Source organism: Cherax quadricarinatus, chromosome 50 (assembly GCF_038502225.1).
Source record: "Cherax quadricarinatus isolate ZL_2023a chromosome 50, ASM3850222v1, whole genome shotgun sequence".
Classification (NCBI taxonomy): Eukaryota; Metazoa; Arthropoda; class Malacostraca; order Decapoda; family Parastacidae; genus Cherax; species Cherax quadricarinatus.
The window spans coordinates 11,021,269-11,028,768 of NC_091341.1; positions in this window are offsets into that span (position 1 = coordinate 11,021,269).

Consider the following 7,500-nt stretch of genomic DNA (forward strand, 5'->3'; position numbering starts at 1 on the left):
GCTACGTATCCTCTTAGGCAGACCTAGGAACCTGCAGCTCCAGCCCAGTCTCGAGAATATGCACCAAAAAATTCAGACATCTTTTTGTCAGATATTTATTGACGTATCTGAAAATTAAATTTTGAATGTTTTATTAGTTTTGATTTAAAAATATGAATTCGTGCTTTGTTTACATTTTGAATTCTGGTGTGCAGAGTAAGTCCGTGAAAAAATTCTCAGCTCCAGGTCCAGTAGGCCTTAAATCCGGCCCTGATGTATACATTATTTATTCATCAATAACCTGGAACCGCTCGTAAACATTCCAATAATTAAGTAATAATAAAGTGATGCTGCTAATAGCTGGTCATCTGAACGTACATATACTGTCCGAACACCATAATTATTGAAACAGTTCTCTGAGTAAAAGTGGAAGCAACTTTAAACACGGAAGTTCTATGCTGTGTTTCCGTGTCACATACTTAAGTCACTTTTCTTCTTAACGTGTTAGATTTCTGAGACGTGACAGCTGTGCGGCAGGCTGGGAACAGGTGTTTCTCTACGGCGAGTGGGGACGCTGAGGCTGCTCTGCGTCAAGCGGTGAAATAGACGTTTCTTAATATTTAATAACATAGCTTTCGTATACCACAATCAGCTCCAGGTGTTAACACCTGTGTGAGAGACAATCCCTACTTTTTCATACTTCATAAAGCTCTGTTTAGACCGAAACGTAGTCTATAAAAAAAAGGTTTACCCTGAACATACAGTCTTTCTACTATATGGTTTGAGTTACATTTTTTTGGCCACCTGTTGTTATCTGTTTTCTTGAGTATTCTCTCTGTCGCCTTCTAGTCCTTGGTCAGCCCTTTCTCGAGCGAGTGTCTGTCTTCCTACGACCAGCTCACTGCGCTTCACTTACAATAACACTGCAGAGAGACCTCAAGTGTCCACACCGATTTCTTGTTCTCGCATTTCGTACTGACTTTTTTTTATTTCCTTTTGTGTCTCTCAATTGCTGTTGTTCCTGTAATGTTTTCATTTCACTTTCTCTGGGGAAGAGGGTTATAATTCTTTCCCTTTCTGAAGTGGGTTACAATCCTTTTACCCTTTCTGAAGAGGGTTAGAATTCTTTTTTCTCTTGGGTAAGTGATATTAAAATAATGGAATTTAATATAGATTAAATGAATTATACACATGATTCCTGAAAACTAAAGTACTGAACACCGGCAGCGAGGCTCAGGGACTGATTGTCTCATCTACCTCTGTCTTCTGTTTATAGTTTTGCAAGGGACTGATTGTCTCATCTACCTCTGTCTTCTGTTTATAGTTTTGCAAGGGACTGATTGTCTCATCTACCTCTGTCTTCTGTTTATAGTTTTGTAAGGGACTGATTGTCTCATCTACCTCTGTCTTCTGTTTATAGTTTTGCAAGGGACTGATTGTCTCATCTACCTCTGTCTTCTGTTTATAGTTTTGCAAGGGACTGATTGTCTCATCTTCATCTCCACATTTCCTTAAAAACAAACATTGGTCTGACGAAATTTCTTCAAATAAACATACCTGGACATCACAAATTCTATATGTTTAATTCACACTTATGCCATAATTAAAGTAAAAAAAATCAATATAATGCCAGGAAGAAGGTGCTTTGTTGCTTATTTTTTCCCTGAATATAACAACAATCTTTTATCGCCTCACATGTCATAATCATTTGCCTCAAAGGGCTGTGTAATCTCGGTCCTCCGGCTGCTAATCGTAATACATCTCTGATCAATCAAACTGGTGGTGCCTAAGCGTTTGTAATTGCTAAGCAAATGAGATGGGCTCTTTGAATATTGTATCATTATTATAATATTATTTTAAAGAATAGCGCTGAAGCCGTACGAGTGTTTTGAATATCTGGAACAAAAGGCAACCAGCTTGGTCCTCCACCTTCTCCAAGGTTCAGCCACTGATTGGTTCATCCAGTAAACCTGCGGGAACGTGTTTTAACTCGGAGAATATTAGTATTTAGATGAAGCGCTATATCCGTGTGGGTCATTCAGCTCAAGGATCTTTGGAGACTCGATCATAGGTTTGCTAGGTTTTTGTGTTTTGCAGTGTTATAGGAGAGCGAGTGTGGTAGTAAGTAAACAAGTATTTTCGGTGGTGCGTGTTAAATTACTTTGACTAAATAGTACGTAATTGGTCATTTATATCTACTATGAGATTCAGACGTAGAAGAAAAAATATGTTGCAGAATAATCTTCTACTGAGACAACGTTTCGCTCTCTGGGTCTTTACCAAGTCTACACCTTATCAGTTCTTCTCAGTTTTTACACCCACCCCTATCCCTCTACCGCTATTCCTCCCGTGTCGTCAGGTTGACTTCCTTTAACCTCGCCTTATAGGACACACCCTATAGCTCCGGGACCAGTCATGTTGCAAACCTTTGCGCTTTCTCTATATTCTTGATGTGACTGACCAGGTGTGGGTTCCATATTGGTGTTGTACATTGTATACTCCAGTAAGGGCTTGTACTAAAAACGTCTTTTCATCATGTTGTCGACGCTACCCCCTTTGTATCCACATTAGACAAAGTTCATGAAGAAGGAAGCACGGTACTTGCACTCTGAATGAAGACTGTCGATGATGCTGTTCAGTGGGCTCTGAGTGGTAGGTTCGGGCATCTTGGAAAGATAGCTTGAGAGAGGGAGAGTGATTCTGCACGCTTCTATTTTTTCTCTGGTGTGAAACGGCTGATGTTTTTAAGTAAAAATCTGCTTCCCTGTTTTTGTGTGTTTGTTCTCCCTCTGCCCCCCTCTGCTTTCCTCTCTGGTCCGATGTCTGTTTCCCCTCTGACCCGTTACTTTTCTATTTCCCCTTTGACTCGTTGCCTGTCTATGTCTCTTTTGATCCGCTACCTGATTTCCCCCGTGTCCCTTTGCCTGTCTGTTTTCCCTCTGACCCGATGAATGTTCATTTTCCCTCTGGCCGCTGCCTGTTTTTCCTCTGTCTTTTGTCCTGTTTGTTTCCCCTCTTACCCACTGTCCATTTCTCCATTAACCCGTTGTCTTTCTGTTTTCCTTCTGGCCCGTTGCCTGTTTGTTTCCCCCTCTGATCCGTTGCCTGTTTGTTTCCCCCTCTGATCCGTTGCCTGTTTGTTTCCCCCTCTGATCCGTTGCCTGTTTGTTTCCCCCTCTGATCCGTTGCCTGTTTCCCCTCTGATCCGTTGCCCGTCTGAACATTTTATAACTACGAACAGATATTAAATATATTGTTGGGAAAAAAGGTAGAAGTCTTCAAGATCAAACAGGCTGTGATGGTTATGTAGGCCAACGGGCTGCTAGCAGCAACAGTCTGGTTGACCAGGCCTTCTGCAAGGAAGTGGCTTAAGGCCGGACTGCGAGAGGAGATAAACTCTGGAAACAGGTCACAAGTATTGTTGACAGCTAATTAACTTTAACTGTTTAACCAGTTTTTAAGAAATAATAATAATAATAATAATAATAATAATAATAATAATAATAATAATAATAATAATAATAATAATAATAAAAATAAAATTAATAACAATAATAAATTAATGAGGGAACGCTATACCCGTAAGGATCACATAACGACTGGGCGAATGAGAGACAATCCAGTTCAACCCAAGGAAAGAACAGCTCTGCTTCTCTGGATCGAGAGCCCATGAACGACATGGACTACTGTTAATCCAGTTCGCAGCCCACGTTGTTCACGTCTACTAATTTTTCAGTTAAAAGAATAACTTCTTTAATCTAAATGATGCACTCGCGTTAAAACGCCACAACCTTGTTAAAGCAACTTCGTTAAACTCAACGATTTAATTGAGTCTCTGTGACCCAATTTCATAAACAGTTAAACGAGGTTGGTGTGATTATCCGTATAATTACATCTTATATAATTCATACAGGTTTGGCGCTCGTTTTTAATGTGATTTTAATGTGATTTTTAAATATAATTCTTAACATAATTATTAGCATTATAATAATTAATTAATTATGATAGATTGATAATTATATCTGATTTAAACCTTAAATATTTTAATTATTATTATAATAATTATTAATATTATGAGAGTTCATGCATCGTCTGGAGAACAGAAGATAATCACCTTTGATTTGAGGAAAGGGAAGGTAGCTTCAGCTTCCCGGATCAAGAGCCTTTCTCCTGTATCAACCCACCTTCTCAGAAGAGATTTAAGATGACAGAGGTAAGTAACCAGTCTAAGCTGGGTCTCCCTCTCTCTCTCTCTCTCTCTCTCTCTCTCTCTCTCTCTCTCTCTCTCTCTCTCTCTCTCTCTCTCTCTCTCTCTCTCTCTTTTCACAGGTTAAACAAGGTTAGGGTAACGTTTCCTAACTTTATTGACGAGTTAAGAGATGTTATCTATATCAGCTCATTTGAAAGCCTTTTTATTATTATGTGAAATACAGGTAGGGAACAGGATGAAGTTGGAGCCATTTGTGGGTCAGCATTTTCATTTATTCAACTGACTTTATTTTGTTAATATCATTATGCTGTACGAACATGTTCCAGACTCGAGTCATCCTGGGAATAAATGATCTCAGGCGAAGTGGAGTTCTGGAGAAGGGTACAATCAGAGTGAAGTTGCTGCTTGCTGCCCGTCTCGTGGTATAGAAGCACACTTCTCGCTGTCCTCGGAGTGGAGCTAAGTGTGGTACTTTGACAATGTTGGCCTTGTACATGACAGTGAGGCCTCCAACGTCTCTCCGGTGTTGAAGGCTCTGGTGAAATGACAGATCTATCCAGGATGGGTCCAGGCGAGAGATGAGTCGTTTTGCTCTATTCTCTACTCTGTCAAGCAGTCGCAGATGAGAAAGGGGGGGGGGGAGGCAACCCAGGAAAGCGGAGCATACTCAAGGTGTGAGCGTACTTGTGCCTTGTACAGAATCTTGCAACCTCTAATGTTGAGCAGATGCGAGATACATCGAAGTGCTGTAAGCTTCCTCGCTGCCTTGTTTCCAAGACTTACAACGTGGTTCTTCATGGCCAGTTTGGAGTCAAATTTCACCCCAAGGATATCAACTACGTCCCCAGGTACCATCACTCTCCCATTCATCTTACTACTGCTCCAGGATTACCATCATGGTGCCCGGAGACCATCATCTGTGTTTTCTCAGGAGCAAATGTTACCTACCATCGGTTTCCCTAGGTTGATATAGCTCTTAGCTGGAGACTGATGTAGCTTAAAGCAGCTGGCATTTCCTCTGTTGGATAAGTTAATGTCAAAGTACAGTCGTCTGCATAATGCATGGGATTCTGGGATGAGATGAAGAAGGTCATTGAAGTAGACATTCCATAACAATGGCCCAAGCACACTTCCTTGTGGAACACTTGCCCAAATGGGATGTCTTGCTGATTCTGTTCCATTGAAAACTACCCTTAGAGATCTACCATGAAGGTAATCACTGAGGAGACATAGTGTAGAGCCTGCAGTTCCCAGTGCTTGCAGTTTTGCCAAGAAGCCCTGGTGCCACACTCAGTCGAAAACACCAGCAATGTCCAGTGCTACCACACAGCTGACTTTGGATTCATTCAGTGACTGGTGCCACTTAGTGGATAAGTTTAACAACAGATCAGCAGCAGAGTAACCTCTCCTGAAATCACACTGACGATCACTAAGTAGCGAGTGGTAGTCAAGAAACTCTGTCATTTGTCTTGAGATTATTGTCTCAAGGATCTTGCCAGTAATTGACAGGAGTGACACTGGTCTGTAAGTGCTGATTTCTGCTCTGCTCTTCATTTTGTGAACAAGGACTACATTTGCCTATTTCCACAGAGAAGGTCATTTACTCTGTACTAGGCAGTGCTGAAAGATGCGAGCTAGAGGTGCTGCTAGCTGGTCTCCACAACCTCTCAGCAATCTTGGGCTCAACTTGTTTGGGCTCACAGCCTTCCCTTGGTCCAGCGATTTAAGAAGATGATGCGCCTCCTGTCTTATTGTTACCACTGACAGCTTTGACGCAGTTCTTGCAGCTAGCCATGGAGGGTACCTGGTTGTATCAGAAGCTTGCATTTTGACAGCAGAGTGTTCGGCAAAGAGATTACAACTTGCGATTTTGGTTAAAACTTGCGATTTTGGCTTAAATAGCAACTCTCTTACGATCTTCTTTCCTAATAAGGCAAGCGACAATTTGTGTATGCAAATATATTTCATTGTGTTTGCTTATTATTAAATTATTGTAAACTTATCCAAGATATATTTAGTTAGATTAGGCTAAGTTAAATTGCGCTTGTTATAAAAAAGTTAGGTAAGTTTTCTAAGGTTCTTTTGGTAGAAAATTATTAATTTTTACATAAACATATATATAACAATTGTATCTTTAAACGTATAAGAATTTTTTTTTAGAAATGACTTAATTTTAAATGAATTCTTGCTAAGTGACCAGATTTACCTATTCGGCACCACACACACACACACACACACACACACACACACACACATATATATATATATATATATATATATATATATATATATATATATATATATATATATATATATATATTTATATATATATATATATATATATATATATATATATATATGAAGATTTTGCTCCAATTTTCATTTTAAAAAACAACTTATAGAATAAGTTATATTAAAAATGATGATAATTTGTTATTTATAGGCCTAAGGCAGCCGAAAATTTTTAATATAAAATAAAGGTATAGTATATGAAGACTTGACACACGTTGCAGAACAAGCGCCTCTTGGGACAACGTTTCGCTCTTTGTGGAGTGAAACATTTTTTGCATTAAACACTTTTTGTGAAACGTGTGTTCTCTTCACTGCTGTCGGCTGTGCATCATTTGCATCCCAACGTTGTACAGCACAACTGGTCTCCTGTTATTCGGCTCTCCGCCTGTCTCCCCTTTCACCGCTCATTTAGTGCCTCTCGTACACCTGACTCTCTCCTTCCTTTCTTCCTTCCTTCCTTCTTTCCTTTCTTCGTATCTCCGTTTCATTGCCTCTCTCAACTATTTCCATTCTGGTCTCCCTACCTCCCTGTATCTCATCTGCTCGCGTTGCCTCTCTCTCTATCCCCATTCTCTCTCTCTTTCTCTTCCTTTCTGTCTCTCCCGTCCCCTCTTTCCCCAAGAGTTTTCCGTGGCTCGCCAACAATGGAGAAGACACTTTGATCCCCCAAGAGTAAGAGAGACAAACAGAAAAAAAACAAGAAAAACACTGTCACCAGCCGCCATGTCACAGAAGCTTAGTCTTAAACCAGTTTTTTTTTTGTTTTGCTTTCGTTTTGGTCTGAATATTTCTCAGGTATTTTTCTTGTCTTCTTTGTTCACGTCATCTTTATCGTGAAAAAAAATGAACACAAAATTATGAACTTAAAGAAATTTATTCATATATATATATATATATATATATATATATATATATATATATATATATATATATATATATATATATATATATATATATATATATATATATATATATGACAGAATTGGGAATCTTATGGGATAAAAGCCAAGGAAGTGTGT